The 19,487-nt window shown below is 38.7% G+C and overlaps 1 long non-coding RNA gene across 1 annotated transcript; it reads left to right on the forward strand.

Annotated features, from left to right (window-relative positions):
- The first annotated feature begins 568 nt into the window (after window positions 1-568).
- LOC133665139 (uncharacterized) lies at window positions 569-17,478 on the forward strand. Its single transcript, XR_009828691.1, has 6 exons — window positions 569-718; window positions 938-1,034; window positions 7,997-8,093; window positions 10,590-10,686; window positions 12,659-12,755; window positions 17,190-17,478. It is a non-coding gene; the product is annotated as an uncharacterized LOC133665139 (long non-coding RNA).
- The last annotated feature ends 2,009 nt before the right edge of the window (window positions 17,479-19,487 follow it).

Here is a 19,487-nt window from a genome sequence, read left to right on the forward strand (position 1 = left end):
TGCTGCTGAAGCAAGTCCGTTTAAAAAAAAATTGGGGGTAAGGGTCCCCCTTGTGACATTTTAGCGAAAAAAAATTTTTTGGAAAAAATATCAATTTTCTGCCTTTTTCGGATTTTGGCAGAACTGATGAGGTTTTAGTACGTCTTCCACAACTACAGGACCAGTATTGTGCTATTGAAGCAAGACAATGTTTAATTTTTTGGAGGTAAGGGTACCACCTTACAACATTTACGACATTTTAGCAAATTTCCTTTCGAAGAATAAACATTTACGGGTTTAGTCGGGACTCCTGATGACGTTTTGAGACATCTCCTACAACTACAGCACCAGAATTGTGCTGCTGAAGCAAGTCCGTTTTTTGGAATTTTTACGACAGGGTCCCCTCTTACGACATTTTGGCAAAAAAAGTTTTACGTAAAATATGCATTTTCTTACATTTTCTTACATTTACGTGTTTAGTCGGGACTCCTGATGAGGTTTTGAGACATCTCCTCCAACTACAGCACCAGAATTGTGCTGCTGAAGCAAGACAGTTTTTAAAAAATTTGGGGGTAAGGGTCCCCCTTCCGACATTTTAGCGAAAAAAAGTTTTTGTAAAAAATATCAATTTTCTGCCTTTTTCGGGTTTTGGCAGAACTGATGAGGTTTTAGTACGTCTTCCACAACTACAGGACCAGTATTGTGCTATTGAAGCAAGACAATGTTTAATTTTTTGGAGGTAAGGGTACCCCCTTACAACATTTACAACATTTTAGCAAATTTCCTTTCGAAGAATAAACATTTACGGGTTTAGTCGGGACTCCTGATGACGTTTCGAGACATCTCCTACAACTACAGCACCAGAACTGTGCTGCTGAAGCAAGTCGGTTTTAAACATTTTTGTGTAAGGGTCCGAAAAACGTTTTTTTTTTTCATGTACATTTTCTGCCTTTTTCAGGTTTTGTCGGGACTCCTGATTAGGTTTTGAGACATCTCCTACAACTCCAGGACTCGTATTGTGCTGCTGAAGCAAGACCGTTTTTAATTTTTTTGAGGTAAGGGTCCCCTCTTACAACATTTATGACATTTTAGCAAAATCTTTTTCGAAAAAAAACCATTTTCTTCCATTTTCGGGTTTAGTCGGGACTCCTGATGACGTTTTGAGACATCTCCTACAACTACAGCACCAGAATTGTGCTGCTGAAGCAAGACAATTTCGGGGGGTCATTTTGACCGGGTGGACTTGGACATGGACTTGTTTCTTCAGCATTGTCCACACGTTTAAGTCAGGACTTTGGGAAGGCCATTCTAAAAAAAAAACCTTCATTCTAGCCTGATTTAGCCATTCCTTTACCACTTTTGACGTGTGTTTGGGGTCATTGTCCTGTTGGAACACCCAACTGCGCCCAAGACCCAACCTCCGGTCTGATGATTTTAGCTTGTCCTACGACATTTTAGCGAAAAAAAAGCCTTAAGTTACAGAAATATTTTATTTTCCGAACACTTTTTTCACTAAAATGTCATAAGGGGGGGACCCTTACACAAAAAATTAAACGGTCTTGCTTCAGCAGCACAATACTGGTGCTGTAGTTGTAGGACAGAGGTGTCCAAAGTGCGGCCCGGGGGCCATTTGCGGCCCGCAGCTAATCGTTTAGCGGCCCCCCACACATTCTGCAAAAATTGCAAAATTGATAGTATTGCAAAAATATAAAAAAAACATTTAAAAAAAAGTGGAATGAGGTGAAATCTAACGAGAAAAAGTTGCAATGTTGACACAAAGCTGCCATGCAGGCTGTTTTTTTTTTCTTTTGTCTTTGTTTATTTTGATTTTTTTTGCCATTTATTTAGGGGTAAGGGTCCCCCCTTTAGGACACTTAAGCGGAAAAAAAAGTGTCAGAAAATACAAATTTTCGTGTTTAGTCGGGACTCCTGATGAGGTTTTGAGACATCTCCTACAACTACAGCACCAGAATTGTGCTGCTGGAGCAAGACAGTTTTAAAAACAATTTTGGGGTAAGGGTCCCACCTTAGGACATTTAAGCGGGAAAAAAGTGTCGGAAAATACAAATTTACTGCTATTTTCGTGTTTTGTCAGGACTCCTGATGAGGTTTTGAGGCATCTACAACTACAGGACCAGTATTGTGCTGTTGAAGCAAGACCGTCTTTTTTAAAATTTTGGGGTAAGGGTCCCCCTTTCGGACATTTAAGCGAAAAAAAAGTGTCGGAAAATACTAATTTACTGCTATTTTCGTGTTTAGTCGGGACTCCTGATGAGGTTTTGAGACATCTCCTACAACTACAGCACCAGAATTGTGCTGCTGAAGCAAGTCCGTTTTTTTGAATTTTTTGTAAGGGTCCCCCCTTACGACATTTAAGCGGAAAAAAAGTGTCGGAAAATACTAATTTTCGTGTTTAGTCGGGACTCCTGATGAGGTTTTGAGACATCTCCTACAACTACAGCACCAGTATTATGCCGTTAAAGAAACAGTTTCTAAAAACTGTGTGTAAGGGTGCCCCTTTACGACATTTAGGCGAAAAAAATTTCAGAAAAATATTATCATGTCGGTGTAAAACTTAAAAATAAAGTGATACACACATATATATATATTTTTGTACATATTGTGTATAATATTTCACGTTTACTAAGCATTGTTAACCGAATGAATCAAACAAACTGACTTCTCGCTGCAGTGTAACAGAATGACCAGCAGAGGGGGACCTTCCGCATTTATTCAATAAAAACCGCCACTATTTATATTTTTGAAATATTTACAGCATGAAATAAACTTCTTACAAACAGTTTACTGCGTTTCCTGTAAGCTATTTGACGAAGAATGGCAACGGATTAGTTCAGAAAATGTGGAAATTCCTACCATTTTTCTAACCACTGAATCGGGAAGCCAACAGGAAGTGACTATCCGGTAGTGACGTCATAAATTAGCGATTAACAAAATAAGTGCTTTTAGCCACAATTTAAACCAACAATATCTTTCTGTTTGACATTAACATAAAAAAAGAGATTATTTAATAAGAAATGTGTACACATCAACAAAAGCTTTTAAAAGCTACACAGTTACTTTACACATTTCTAGCAGATATATTTTAAATATGTACCTCACTTTTCTCACGTCTAACACATTTTTCTCACATTTGGCTCGGTTTCATCACATTTAAGTTTAAATTAAATGGTCTAAATGTAAAAGGTAAATATTAAATATAAACTTAAATGTTAAATGTAGTAAAATTGTTGAAAATGTTAGCTCCATTTGGTCGAATTGGTGGAATATTTGTATATCCTCCTAAATGTTAATATTTTTCCATGGTGAGACATTTATTTTTAACATTTATATTTAAAATGTATATTTGGCATTTAGATTTAACGTATAGATTCAATATTTCGTTTTATATACATTTATATCAAATCATTAGATTTAAATGAAACATTTATTTTTAACATTTATATTTAAAATGTATATTTGGCGTTTAGATTTAACGTTTAGATTCAATATTTCGTTGTATATACATTTATATTCAATATTTAGATTTAAATGAAACATTTATTTATAATATATTTATATTTAATATTTATAATTAACATATATAGCTAACATGTATGTTTACGATTTATATTTTGATTTAGAATGTGGGTTTAACATTTAGATTTAGATGTAACATGTATGTTTAGATTTAACATATAGATTCAACATTTAGATTCAACATTTAGATTCAACATTTAGATTCAACATGTATTCAACGTTTAGATATAACATTTCGAAGCACAATTTTAGTTTGAATCTAAAATGTGATGAAAATTTGCTAAATGTGAGAAAAGTCAGCTAAATGTTCAAAATATCTTCGAGAAATGTATGAATTTAAAGTGGATAAAACCAAACCAAGTTTTAAAGGGACAGGCTTCAGTGATTTTCCGCCTGGCACAAGTGTTTGACTTGCCTCCATTGAACAGCGTTACATTATTTTTTGGAAATTACAGAGTGCAGAAGACAACAACTTCCTTTTGAAAAAGGTGCAGGGGACATGTCACCTCTGACCATCACTCTCCAATTACATTCTTGCTTACTCGTTGTTATTAATTCCATTATTTATTTAATGATCACTTTGGTCCCCACTGGCTAAATTGGGGCCCTAAGCGGAATTTTATTTTGAGCCACACATTTTCAATGGGAGACAGGCCCGGACTACAGGCAGGCCAGTCTAGTACCCGCACTCTTTTTTTACTATGAAGCCACGCTGTTGTAACACGTGGCTTGGCATTGTCTTGCTGAAATAAGCAGGGGCGTCCATGGTAACGTTGATATGTTGCTCCAAAACCTGTATGTACCTTTCATCATTAATGGTGCCTTTACAGATGTGTAAGTTACCCATGTCTTGGGCACTAATACACCCCCATACCATCACACATGCTGGCTTTTACACTTTACGCCTAGAACAATCCGGATGATTCTTTTTCCTCTTTGGTCCGGAGCACACGACGTCCACAGTTTCCCAAAAATGTGGACTAGTCAGACCACAGAACACTTTTCCACTTTGCATCAGTCCATCTTAGATGAGCTCGGGCCCAGCGAAGCCGGCGGCGTTTCTGGGTGTTGTTGATAAATGGCTTTGGCTTTGCATAGTGGAGTTTTAACTTGCACTTACAGATGTAGCGACCAACTGTAGTTACTGACAGTGGTTTTCTGAAGTGTTCCTGAGCCCATGTGGTGATATCCTTTACACACTGATGTCACTTTTTGATGCCGTTTTCAGCCTTGCCGCTTACGTGCAGTGATTTCGCCAGATTCTCTGAACCCTTTGATGATATTACGGAGCGTAGATGGTGAAATCCCTAAATTCCTTGCAATAGCTGGTTGAGAAATGTTGTTCTTAAACTGTTTGCTCACGCATTTGTTGACAAAGTGGTGACCCTCGCCCCGTCCTCGTTTGTGAATGACTGAGCATTTCATGGAATCTACTTTTATGCCCAATCATGGCACCCACCTGTTCCCAATTTGCCTGCTCACCTGTGGGATGTTCCAAATAAGTGTTTGATGAGCATTCCTCAACTTTATCAGTATTTATTGCCACCTTTCCCAACTTCTTTGTCACGTGTTGCTGGCATCAAATTCTAAAGTTAATGATTATTTGCCCCCCAAAATTTTTTTTTATCAGTTTGAACATCAAATATGTTGTCTTTGTAGCATATTCAACTGAATATGGGTTGAAAATGATTTGCAAACCATTGTATTCCGTTTATATTTACATCTAACACCATTTCCCAACTCACATGGAAACGGGGTTTGTATGTTTAGATTTAACATTTAGATGTAACATTTATGTTTGGATTTAACATTTAGATTCAACAGTCTTTTTTGCCACTTGTGCCAGCTTTTTTTTAATCATGTTGCAGGCATCAAATTCCAAATGAGCTACTATTTGCCAAAAATAACCAAGTTTTCCAGTTCTAACGTTAAATATCTTGTCTTTGCAGTCTATTCAATTGAATATAAGTTGAAAAGGATTTGCAAATCATCGTATTTTGTTTTTATTTACCATTTACACAACGTGACAACTTCACTGGTTTTGGGGTTTTGTAGTGGAATCCAACAAAACAAGGACAATTAATATAGTTTAACATGAATGTTTTAAGCAGTCACTTTTCATTGAAAGTAATTGTATTGAAAGTTTGTTTTTCAAATAATAGGGGATTACAATAATACATAGATAAGATGTTAATACACTTTTTATTTTTTTTTTGCATTGTTTCACATCCACTCTGCAAAGTTACATATTTACCAAATAGACTTTTTAAGGAACAGTTTCAGGCTACGACCCATTTGATCTTATCTGAAACCGCAGTGGCGTGATCGCACCCGCCCGTGTATTTTCACACAGGAAATGTAAATAATGCGTGAAGAGCAACCTAAAGGTCAGCGAGCTTTCAGCGATCATGAAATAAATCCCACATTATTACAACCTAAACAACGTGAAAATACGTGCTTGGCATAAAGTACACTGCGCCTTTGGAAACAACTCAAGCAAAGCTCTCCCCACGGACATATTTATACCTTTTTGTTTCTATTTTTTTACATGAAGCATATATATTTATTATCCAAAATATGTCTATAACAGTCCCTTGGCAAGTTTCACTGCAATAAGGCGCTTTTGGTAGCCATCCACAAGCTTCTGCTTGAATTTTTGACCACCAAAATTGGTGCAGTTCAGCTAAATGTGTTGGTTTTCTGACATGGACTTGTTTCTTCAGCATTGTCCACACGTTTAAGTCAGGACTTTGGGAAGGCCATTCTAAAACCTTCATTCTAGCCTGATTTAGCCATTCCTTTACCACTTTTGACGTGTGTTTGGGGTCATTGTCCTGTTGGAACACCCAACTGCGCCCAAGACCCAACCTCCGGGCTGATGATTTTAGCTTGTCCTACGACATTTTAGCGAAAAAAAAGCCTTAAGTTACAGAAATCTTTTATTTTCCGAACACTTTTTTCACTAAAATGTCATAAGGGGGGGACCCTTACACAAAAAATTAAACGGTCTTGCTTCAGCAGCACAATACTGGTGCTGTAGTTGTAGGACAGAGGTGTCCAAAGTGCGGCCCGGGGGCCATTTGCGGCCCGCAGCTAATCGTTTAGCGGCCCCCCACACATTCTGCAAAAATTGCAAAATTGATAGTATTGCAAAAATATAAAAAAAACATTTAAAAAAAGTGGAATGAGGTGAAATCTAACGAGAAAAAGTTGCAATGTTGACACAAAGCTGCCATGCAGGCTGTTTTTTTTTTCTTTTGTCTTTGTTTATTTAAAAATTTTTTGCCATTTATTTAGGGGTAAGGTCCCCCCTTTAGGACACTTAAGCGAGAAAAAAAAGTGTCAGAAAATACTAATTTTCGTGTTTAGTCGGGACTCCTGATGACGTTTTGAGACATCTCCTACAACTACAGCACCAGAATTGTGCTGCTGAAGCAAGACAATTTTGGGGGGTCATTTTGACATTTAAGCGAAAACAAGTTTTGAAAAATAGAACAATTTTCCGCTAATTTCGGGGGTTTTTCTTGACTCCCGAAGAGGTTTTGGGACGTCTCCTACAACTACAGCACCAGAATTGTGGCGTTAAGGTGCCCCCTTACGACATTTTAGCGAAAAAAAGTAAAACAAAAAAATAATAATTCTGCCATTTTCGGATTTTGTCGGAACTCCAGATGAGGTTTTAGTACGTCTTCCACAACTACAGCACCAGTATTGTGCTGTTGAAGCAAGACAATTTTGAATTTTTTGGAGGTAAGGGTACCCCCTTCAACATTTATGACATTTTAGAATTGTTGTTTTTTTCGAAAAATAAACATTTTCTTACATTTTCGGGTTTAGTCGGGACTCCTGATGAGGTTTTGAGACATTTCCTACAACTACAGCACCAGAATTGTGCTGCTGAAGCAAGTCCGTTTTTTGAAATTTTTTTTACGACATTTTGCAAAATATTTTTTTTCCGTGAAATATGCATTTTCTTCTAATTTCTTCCATTTTCGGGTTTAGTCGGGACTCCTGATGACATTTTGAGACCACTCCTACAACTACAGCACCAGAATTGTGCTGCTGAAGCAAGTCCGTTTTTAAAAAATTTGGGGGTAAGGGTCCCCCTTCCGACATTTTAGCGAAAAAAAGTTTTTGGAAAAAATATCAATTTTCTGCCTTTTTCGGGTTTTGGCAGAACTGATGAGGTTTTAGTACGTCTTCCACAACTACAGGACCAGTATTGTGCTATTGAAGCAAGACAATGTTTAATTTTTTGGAGGTAAGGGTACCCCCTTACAACATTTACGACATTTTAGCAAATTTCCTTTCAAAGAATAAACATTTACGGGTTTAGTCGGGACTCCTGATGACGTTTTGAGACATCTCCTACAACTACAGCACCAGAATTGTGCTGCTGAAGCAAGTCCGTTTTAAACATTTTTGTGTAAGGGTCCGAAAAACTTTTTTTTTTTTAATGTAAATTTTCTGCCTTTTTCAGGTTTTGTCGGGACTCCTGATGAGGTTTTGAGACATCTCCTACAACTCCAGGACTCGTATTGTGCTGCTGAAGCAAGACCGTTTTTAATATTTTTGAGGTAAGGGTCTCCCCTTACAACATTTATGACATTTTAGCAAAATCTTTTTCGAAAAAAAAACATTTTCTTACGTTTACGGGTTTAGTCGGGACTCCTGATGAGGTTTTGAGACATCTCCTACAACTACAGCACCAGAATTGTGCTGCTGAAGCAAGACAATTTTGGGGGGTCATTTTGACCGGGTGGACTTGGACATGGACTTGTTTCTTCAGCATTGTCCACACGTTTAAGTCAGGACTTTGGGAAGGCCATTCTAAAAAAAAAACCTTCATTCTAGCCTGATTTAGCCATTCCTTTACCACTTTTGACGTGTGTTTGGGGTCATTGTCCTGTTGGAACACCCGACTGCGCCCAAGACCCAACCTCCGGGCTGATGATTTTAGCTTGTCCTACGACATTTTAGCGGAAAAAAAGCCTTAAATTACAGAAATCTTTTATTTTTCGAACACTTTTTTCACTAAAATGTCATAAGGGGGGGACCCTTACACAAAAAATTAAACGGTCTTGCTTCAGCAGCACAATACTGGTGCTGTAGTTGTAGGACAGAGGTGTCCAAAGTGCGGCCCGGGGGCCATTTGCGGCCCGCAGCTAATCGTTTAGCGGCCCCCCACACATTCTGCAAAAATTGCAAAATTGATAGTATTGCAAAAATATTAAAAAAAAACATTTTAAAAAAAGTGGAATGAGGTGAAATCTAACGAGAAAAAGTTGCAATGTTGACACAAAGCTGCCATGCAGGCTGTTTGTTTTTTCTTTTGTCTTTGTTTATTTACATTTTTTTTGCCATTTATTTAGGGGTAAGGTCCCCCCTTTAGGACACTTAAGCGAAAAAAAAAGTGTCAGAAAATACTAATTTTCGTGTTTAGTCGGGACTCCTGATGACGTTTTGAGACATCTCCTACAACTACAGCACCAGAATTGTGCTGCTGAAGCAAGTCCGTTTTTTGGAATTTTTACGACAGGGTCCCCCCTTACGACATTTTAGCAAAAAATGTTTTTCGTAAAATATGCATTTTTTTACATTTTCTTACATTTACGGGTTTAGTCGGGACTCCTGATGACGTTTTGAGACATCTCCTACAACTACAGCACCAGAATTGTGCTGCTGAAGCAAGACCATTTTGATTTTTTTGGAGGTAAGGGTACCCCCTTCAACATTTATGACATTTTAGAATTGTTTTTTTTTCGAAAAATAAACATTTTCTGCCATTTTCGGGTTTAGTCGGGACTCCTGATGATGTTTTGAGACATCTCCTACAACTACAGCACCAGAATTGTGCTGCTGAAGCAAGTCCGTTTTTTTGAATTTTTTTTACGACATTTTGCAAAAAAAATTTTTTCCGTGAAATATGCATTTTCTTCTAATTTCTTCCATTTTCGGGTTTAGTCGGGACTCCTGATGACGTTTTGAGACATCTCCTACAACTACAGCACCAGAATTGTGCTGCTGAAGCAAGACAGTTTTGGGGGGTCATTTTGACATTTAAGCGAAAACAAGTTTTGAAAAATAGAACAATTTTCCGCTAATTTCGGGGTTTTTCTTGACTCCCGAAGAGGTTTTGGGACGTCTCCTACAACTACAGCACCAGAATTGTGGCGTTAAGGTGCCCCCTTACGACATTTTAGCGAAAAAAAGTAAAACAAAAAAAAAATAATTCTGCCATTTTCGGATTTTGTCGGAACTCCCGATGAGGTTTTAGTACGTCTTCCACAACTACAGCACCAGTATTGTGCTGTTGAAGCAAGACAATTTTGAATTTTTTGGAGGTAAGGGTACCCCCTTCAACATTTATGACATTTTAGAATTGTTGTTTTTTTCGAAAAATAAACATTTTCTGCCATTTTCGGGTTTAGTCGGGAATCCTGATGACGTTTTGAGACATCTCCTACAACTACAGCACCAGAATTGTGCTGCTGAAGCAAGTCCATTTTTTGGAATTTTTTTTACGACATTTTGCAAAATATTTTTTTTCCGTGAAATATGCATTTTCTTCTAATTTCTTCCATTTTCGGGTTTAGTCGGGACTCCTGATGAGGTTTTGAGACATCTCCTACAACTACAGCACCAGAATTGTGCTGCTGAAGCAAGTCCGTTTTTAAAAAATTTGGGGGTAAGGGTCCCCCTTCCGACATTTTAGCGAAAAAAAGTTTTTGGAAAAAATATAAATTTTCTGCCTTTTTCGGGTTTTGGCAGAACTGATGAGGTTTTAGTACGTCTTCCACAACTACAGGACCAGTATTGTGCTATTGAAGCAAGACAATGTTTAATTTTTTGGAGGTAAGGGTACCCCCTTACAACATTTACGACATTTTAGCAAATTTCCTTTTGAAGAATAAACATTTACGGGTTTAGTCGGGACTCCTGATGAGGTTTTGAGACATCTCCTACAACTACAGCACCAGAATTGTGCTACTGAAGCAAGTCCGTTTTAAACATTTTTGTGTAAGGGTCCGAAAAACGTTTTTTTTTTCATGTAAATTTTCTGCCTTTTTCAGGTTTTGTCGGGACTCCTGATGAGGTTTTGAGACATCTCCTACAACTCCAGGACTCGTATTGTGCTGCTGAAGCAAGACCGTTTTTAATTTTTTTGAGGTAAGGGTCCCCCTTTACAACATTTATGACATTTTAGCAAAATCTTTTTCGAAAAAAAAACATTTTCTTCCATTTTCGGGTTTAGTCGGGACTCCTGATGACGTTTTGAGACATCTCCTACAACTACAGCACCAGAATTGTGCTGCTGAAGCAAGACAATTTTGGGGGGTCATTTTGACCGGGTGGACTTGGACATGGACTTGTTTCTTCAGCATTGTCCACACGTTTAAGTCAGGACTTTGGGAAGGCCATTCTAAAAAAAAAAACCTTCATTCTAGCCTGATTTAGCCATTCCTTTACCACTTTTGACGTGTGTTTGGGGTCATTGTCCTGTTGGAACACCCGACTGCGCCCAAGACCCAACCTCCGGGCTGATGATTTTAGCTTGTCCTACGACATTTGAGCGAAAAAAAGCCTTAAGTTACAGAAATCTTTTATTTTTCGAACACTTTTTTCACTAAAATGTCATAAGGGGGGGACCCTTACACAAAAAATTAAACGGTCTTGCTTCAGCAGCACAATACTGGTGCTGTAGTTGTAGGACAGAGGTGTCCAAAGTGCGGCCCGGGGGCCATTTGCGGCCCGCAGCTAATCGTTTAGCGGCCCCCCACACATTCTGCAAAAATTGCAAAATTGATAGTATTGCAAAAATATTAAAAAAAACATTTTAAAAAAGTGGAATGAGGTGAAATCTAATGAGAAAAAGTTGCAATGTTGACACAAAGCTGCCATGCAGGCTGTTTTTTTTTTCTTTTGTCTTTGTTTATTTCAATTTTTTTGCCATTTATTTAGGGGTAAGGTCCCCCCTTTAGGACACTTAAGCGGAAAAAAAAGTGTCAGAAAATACAAATTTTCGTGTTTTGTCGGGACTCCTGATGACGTTTTGAGACATCTCCTACAACTACAGCACCAGAATTGTGCTGCTGAAGCAAGACAATTTTGGGGGGTCATTTTGACATTTAAGCGAAAACAAGTTTTGAAAAATAGAACAATTTTCCGCTCATTTCGGGGGTTTTCTTGACTCCCGAAGAGGTTTTGGGACGTCTCCTACAACTACAGCACCAGAATTGTGGCGTTAAGGTGCCCCCTTACGACATTTTAGCGAAAAAAAGTAAAACAAAAAAATAATAATTCTGCCATTTTCGGATTTTGTCGGAACTCCCGATGAGGTTTTAGTACGTCTTCCACAACTACAGCACCAGTATTGTGCTGTTGAAGCAAGACAATTTTGAATTTTTTGGAGGTAAGGGTACCCCCTTCAACATTTATGACATTTTAGAATTGTTGTTTTTTTCGAAAAATAAACATTTTCTTACATTTACGGGTTTAGTCGGGACTCCTGATGACGTTTTGAGACATCTCCTACAACTACAGCACCAGAATTGTGCTGCTGAAGCAAGTCCGTTTTTTGGAATTTTTTTTACGACATTTTGCAAAATATTTTTTTTCCGTGAAATATGCATTTTCTTCTAATTTCTTCCATTTTCGGGTTTAGTCGGGACTCCTGATGAGGTTTTGAGACATCTCCTACAACTACAGCACCAGAATTGTGCTGCTGAAGCAAGACAGTTTTTAAAAAATTTGGGGGTAAGGGTCCCCCTTCCGACATTTTAGCGAAAAAAAGTTTTTGGAAAAAATATCAATTTTCTGCCTTTTTCGGGTTTTGGCAGAACTGATGAGGTTTTAGTACGTCTTCCACAACTACAGGACCAGTATTGTGCTATTGAAGCAAGACAATGTTTAATTTTTTGGAGGTAAGGGTACCCCCTTACAACATTTACGACATTTTAGCAAATTTCCTTTCGAAGAATAAACATTTACGGGTTTAGTCGGGACTCCTGATGACGTTTTGAGACATCTCCTACAACTACAGCACCAGAATTGTGCTGCTGAAGCAAGTCCGTTTTAAACATTTTTGTGTAAGGGTCCGAAAAACGTTTTTTTTTTAATGTAAATTTTCTGCCTTTTTCAGGTTTTGTCGGGACTCCTGATTAGGTTTTGAGACATCTCCTACAACTCCAGGACTCGTATTGTGCTGCTGAAGCAAGACCGTTTTAAATTTTTTTGAGGTAAGGGTCCCCCTTTACAACATTTATGACATTTTAGCAAAATCTTTTTCGAAAAAAAACAATTTTCTTCCATTTTCGGGTTTAGTCGGGACTCCTGATGAGGTTTTGAGACATCTCCTACAACTACAGCACCAGAATTGTGCTGCTGGAGCAAGACAATTTTGGGGGGTCATTTTGACCGGGTGGACTTGGACATGGACTTGTTTCTTCAGCATTGTCCACACGTTTAAGTCAGGACTTTGGGAAGGCCATTCTAAAAAAAAACCTTCATTCTAGCCTGATTTAGCCATTCCTTTACCACTTTTGACGTGTGTTTGGGGTCATTGTCCTGTTGGAACACCCGACTGCGCCCAAGACCCAACCTCCGGGCTGATGATTTTAGCTTGTCCTACGACATTTTAGCGAAAAAAAGCCTTAAATTACAGAAATCTTTTATTTTTCGAACACTTTTTTCACTAAAATGTCATAAGGGGGGGACTCTTACACAAAAAATTAAACGGTCTTGCTTCAGCAGCACAATACTGGTGCTGTAGTTGTAGGACAGAGGTGTCCAAAGTGCGGCCCGGGGGCCATTTGTGGCCCGCAGCTAATCGTTTAGCGGCCCCCCACACATTCTGCAAAAATTGCAAAATTGATAGTATTGCAAAAATATAAAAAAAACATTTAAAAAAAGTGGAATGAGGTGAAATCTAACGAGAAAAAGTTGCAATGTTGACACAAAGCTGCCATGCAGGCTGTTTGTTTTTTCTTTTGTCTTTGTTTATTTACATTTTTTTTGCCATTTATTTAGGGGTAAGGTCCCCCCTTTAGGACACTTAAGCGAGAAAAAAAAGTGTCAGAAAATACTCATTTTCGTGTTTTGTCGGGACTCCTGATGACGTTTTGAGACATCTCCTACAACTACAGCACCAGAATTGTGCTGCTGAAGCAAGACAATTTTGGGGGGTCATTTTGACATTTAAGCGAAAACAAGTTTTGAAAAATAGAACAATTTTCCGCTAATTTCGGGGTTTTTTCTTGACTCCCGAAGAGGTTTTGGGACGTCTCCTACAACTACAGCACCAGAATTGTGGCGTTAAGGTGCCCCCTTACGACATTTTAGCGAAAAAAAGTAAAACAAAAAAAAAATAATTCTGCCATTTTCGGATTTTGTCGGAACTCCCGATGAGGTTTTAGTACGTCTTCCACAACTACAGCACCAGAATTGTGCTGTTGAAGCAAGACAATTTTGAATTTTTTGGAGGTAAGGGTACCCCCTTCAACATTTATGACATTTTAGAATTGTTGTTTTTTTCGAAAAATAAACATTTTCTGCCATTTTCGGGTTTAGTCAGGACTCCTGATGAGGTTTTGAGACATCTCCTACAACTACAGCACCAGAATTGTGCTGCTAAAGCAAGTCCGTTTTTTTTAATTTTTTGACGACATTTTAGCAAAAATATTTTTTCGTAAAATATGCATTTTCTTACATTTTCTTACATTTACGGGTTTAGTCGGGACTCCTGATGACGTTTTGGGACGTCTCCTACAACTACAGCACCAGAATTGTGGCGTTAAGGTGCCCCCTTACGACATTTTAGCGAAAAAAAGTAAAACAAAAAAAAAATTATTCTGCCATTTTCGGATTTTGTCGGAACTCCCGATGAGGTTTTAGTACGTCTTCCACAACTACAGCACCAGAATTGTGCTGCTGAAGCAAGACAATTTTGGGGGGTCATTTTGACCGGGTGGACTTGGACATGGACTTGTTTCTTCAGCATTGTCCACACGTTTAAGTCAGGACTTTGGGAAGGCCATTCTAAAAAAAAAACCTTCATTCTAGCCTGATTTAGCCATTCCTTTACCACTTTTGACGTGTGTTTGGGGTCATTGTCCTGTTGGAACACCCGACTGCGCCCGAGACCCAACCTCCGGGCTGATGATTTTAGCTTGTCCTACGACATTTTAGCGAAAAAAAGCCTTAAATTACAGAAATCTTTTATTTTTCGAACACTTTTTTCACTAAAATGTCATAAGGGGGGGACCCTTACACAAAAAATTAAACGGTCTTGCTTCAGCAGCACAATACTGGTGCTGTAGTTGTAGGACAGAGGTGTCCAAAGTGCGGCCCGGGGGCCATTTGCGGCCCTTAGCTAATCGTTTAGCGGCCCCCCACACATTCTGCAAAAATTGCAAAATTGATAGTATTGCAAAAATATAAAAAAATGAGGTGAAATTTAACGAGAAAAAGTTGCAATGTTGACACAAAGCTGCCATGCAGGCTGTTTTTTTTTTCTTTTGTCTTTGTTTATTTTAATTTGTTTTGCCATTGCTCGAGAAAAAAAAAGAAAAATACAAAAAAATCTATGTTACAATGAATTATTACTTATAAAAAGTCACTTTAAAATGTTTTATGTGGAAAAAATATTGCATATATTTATTGAAAAAAATATTATTTTTTTTTGCTATTTTCAGGTTTTGTCGGGACTCCCATTGAGGTTTTGGGACGTTTCCCACAACTCCAGGACCAGTATTGTGCTGTTGAAGAAAGACAGTTTTTTTTTATTATGGGGCAAGGGTCCCCCTTAAAGACATTTAAGTGAAAAAAAGTTTTGAAAAAAATATACATTTTACTGCGGGTTTTCAGGTTTTGTCGGGACTCGCGATGAGGTTTTGAGGCGCCTCCCAAAGCTCCAGCACCAGTATTGTGCCGTTGAAGCAAGACAGTTAAAAAAAAAAAAATTTGGGATTGGATTTTAGGTTGTCCTGAAGAACTTGGAGGTAATCCTCCTTTTTCATTCTCTGTAAAGCACCAGTTCCATTGGCAGCAAAACAGGCCCAGAGCATAATACTACCACCACCATGCTTGACGGTAGGAATGGTGTTCCTGGGATTAAAGGCCTCACCTTTTCTCCTCCAGACATATTTCTGGGTATTGTGGCCAAACAGCTCCATTTTTGTTTCATCTGACCACAGAACTTTCCTCCAGAAGGTCTTATCTTTGTCCATGTGATGTCAGATGAAACAAAAATGGAGCTATTTGGCCACAATACCTCCAAATTCTTCAGGACAAGCTAAAATCATCAGCCCGGAGGTTGGTTCTTGGGCACAGTTGGGTGTTCCAACATTTGAATTTGCAAACAGCTAAAATTATGCACAAAGCAAACTATAACCTGCTACCCAAGAATATACAACAATTCTTCTCAAAAAAAGAGGAGAAATATAATCTTAGAGAAAAACGTAATTTAAAACATTTGTTTGCACGTACAACACTTAAGACCTTCAGTATATCAGTATGTGGAATTAAATGATGGAATGGATTAAGCAAAGCAATCAAACAATGTACTAATATGATCCACTTCAAGAAACTCTTCAAACCTAAAGTGTTTACAAAGTACAAAGAAGAAGAACCATGACAAACATTCTCAATTTATTTCATCCATCCATTCTTAAAGTAATCTTACTTATCTCATCATATGAAATATGACTTACTTCACCAATTATTATTATTAAATTCTTACTATTATTTATTTATTTATTTTTATTGTGATTACTTATGGAGTTTATTGTGAAAAAATTGTGAACAGGAAGTGAACAAAAAGTTTTGCAACTGTTATGTAAAGAAAAGGGGTAGGATTAAATGAGCTCTGCTTCTTCCTACTCCTTTTCGAACATGTTGAGAAGAGAAACTGGAAATTGTGATGTATCATGTTGTATGCTTGCATGTTCCAAATAAACTCAAACTCAAACAGGACAATGACCCCAAACACACGTCAAAAGTGGTAAAGGAATGGCTAAATCAGGCTAGAATGAAGGTTTTAGAATGGCCTTCCCAAAGTCCTGACTTAAATGTGTGGACAATGCTGAAGAAACAAGTCCATGTCAGAAAAAACCGACACATTTAGATGAACTGCACCAATTTTGTCAAGAGGAGTGGTCAAAATTTCAACACAGAAGCTTGTGGATGGCTACCAAAAGCGCCTTATTGCGGTGAAACTTGCCAAGGGACATGTAAGCAAATATTAACATTGCTGTATGTATACTTTTGACCAAGTCACATTTTCAGTAGACCCATAATAAATTCATAAAAGAAGCAAACTTCATGAATGTTTTTTTGGGACCAACAAGTATGTGCTCCAATCACTCTATCACAAAAAAAATAAGAGTTGCAGAAATGATTGGGAACTCAAGACAGCCATGACATTATGTTCTTTACAGCTTTTGACCACCAAATGGCAGAAGCTTACAGCACATTTTAACATGACGTATTAAAATGTCTTCTGCTCGGTTTCCTCCACGACTGTGATCTCCTCCTCACACTTCACCGACAGAGCTGGATGATAGAACTGGAAAAAATAATAATAAAGAAAATAAGTGTTTAGATGTCGACTGTGTGTGTGTGTGTGTGTGTGTGTGCAGACACACCCTTACGTTGATTATGTTGTTGTCTTCCAGGAAATGTTTGTACTTCAATGGAGGGCGAGGAATGGGGGGATACAGAACCTCTGCCAGCCTAAGCAAAAGCAACATTTCAGAAATGAACGACTGCATCTTCTCACCGTCTTCGACCCGTGCACGACTTTGTGCGAGAAACGGCGACGGCGGACGATGCGTGTGCATGCACGAGCCAGTCTGCCCCACAACGACAGGATAGAGGGACAATAAGGTACGTGGTGAAAGCGGCGGACTCGCGCAAAGCTCTCCGGGTAAACCTTTACCGTATATGGAGATATCCGCTGATTTAGCTAAGGCAAAATACGTCATTAAAGTCTCAAATTCCAAATTTGGAAGGACGTATACAGTTCAATCAATCAATCAATCAATCAATGTTTATTTATATAGCCCTAAATCACAAGTGTCTCAAAGGGCTGCACAAGCCACAACGACATCCTCGGTACAGAGCCCACATACGGGCAAGGAAAACTCACCCCAGTGGGACGTCGGTGAATGACTATGAGAAACCTTGGAGAGGACCCCATATGTGGGTAACCCCTCCCTCTAGGGCAGGCGTCGGCAACCCGCGGCTCCGGAGCCGCATGCGGCTCTATGACCACTCAGATGCGGCTCAGCTGCATACTTGCCGACCCCCCCCCCGATTTTCCCAGGAGACTTATGGATCTTAGTGTCACTCCTAGATAAATCCCAGGGAAAATATAATCCTATTTTCACTCTAATTACTAAATTAAGGGCGTGCCCTAATTGCGCTGTAGTAATTGTTCTCTATAGCATTTACAAACAGTATGCCAGCTCGGCCACATGTTGCATGTAGCTTTTACTTGCACACATAGGGGACAGCAAAGCATACTTAGTCATCAGCCACACAGCTTACACTGACGGTAGCCGTATCAAACAACTTTAACACTGCTACGTTACAAATGTGCGCCACACTGTGAACCCACACCAAAAAAGAATGAAAAACATTTCTGGAGAACATCCCACCGTAACACAACATAAACACAACACAACCAATACCCAGAATCACATGCAGCCCTAACTCTTCCGGTTTAGATTATACACCCCCGCTACCACCAAATCCCCCCACACATCAACCCCCCGCCCCCCTCCGTGCGTTGGTTGAGCGGAAGAGTTAGGGCTGCATGGGATTCTGGGTATTGGTTGTGTTGTGTTTATGTTGTGTTACAGTGCAGATGTTCTCCAGAAATGTGTTTGTCATTCTTTTTTGGTGTGGGTTCAAAGTGTGGCGCATATTTGTAACGCAACAGTGTTAAAGTTGTTTTTATAAGGCTACCGTCAGTGTAAGCTGTGTGGCTGCTGAGCTAGTACGCCTTGCTGTCACTAACGTCAGCAAGCTGAGACTGCATTCTACATGTGGTCGAGCAGTTGCACTGTAAGGGCAGGCTGTAGAGGGCGTCTAAAGCAGTGCCATCACGCCCTGACTTTTGGGAGTCTCCCGGATAAAATGAGAGGGTTGGCAAGTAAGACGCTATCAATCGCCATTCGTTCAAACCTCGCGGGCCGCACTAACATTAAATTTCCACATTTAAGTGCGTGCCGGTGTGTTAACATAGCACAAAGCAATTAAGCTATTTATGCGGTGTTTTTCATTTTAAATTTAAAAAATGTTTTTGTGGCTCCCATTATTTTCTTTAATTTGTGAAACTTGCCAAAATGGCTCTTTGAGTGGTAAAGGTTGCCGACCCCTGCTCTAGGGGAGACCGTATGTTCATAATAATAGCAGTGTGTTTAAAAAGGTGTTTAAACCTCAAAATTCTTCAAAATAAATTGTATTTTAATGAACACAAATGCATTGGGGAGACGGCACGTTCTATTTCAAAGCCAGAAAATTGGAAAAAAGTAATTCAATTTGACAATATTTTACAGAAAGTCAAGAAATATAAAACCAAAAAAAAATAGCAGCGTTGACATCTTTCTTTACAAAACTCAAATGTACTGTATAAACTAAGAAAGGCTTGCAGATTCAACTTTCCTTAGAATTATCAACTATAATTTAGTTGCATAACCACGGTTTCTGATAACTGCTTCACATCTGTGGCACATGGAGTCCACAGGTATTGCAGCCCAGGACAATTGTACTACGTTCCACAATTCCTCTGCAGTTTTTGGTTTTGCCTCATGAACAGCATTCTTTAGTTCAGCCCACAAGTTGTCAATGGGATTAAAGGCCTACTGAAATGATTTTTTTTATTTAAACGGGAATAGCAGATCCATTCTATGTGTCATACTTGATCATTTTGCGATATTGCCATATTTTTGCTGAAAGGATTTAGTAGA

This window comes from Entelurus aequoreus, linkage group LG14, assembly GCF_033978785.1.
Source record: "Entelurus aequoreus isolate RoL-2023_Sb linkage group LG14, RoL_Eaeq_v1.1, whole genome shotgun sequence".
In the NCBI taxonomy this organism is placed as follows: Eukaryota; Metazoa; Chordata; class Actinopteri; order Syngnathiformes; family Syngnathidae; genus Entelurus; species Entelurus aequoreus.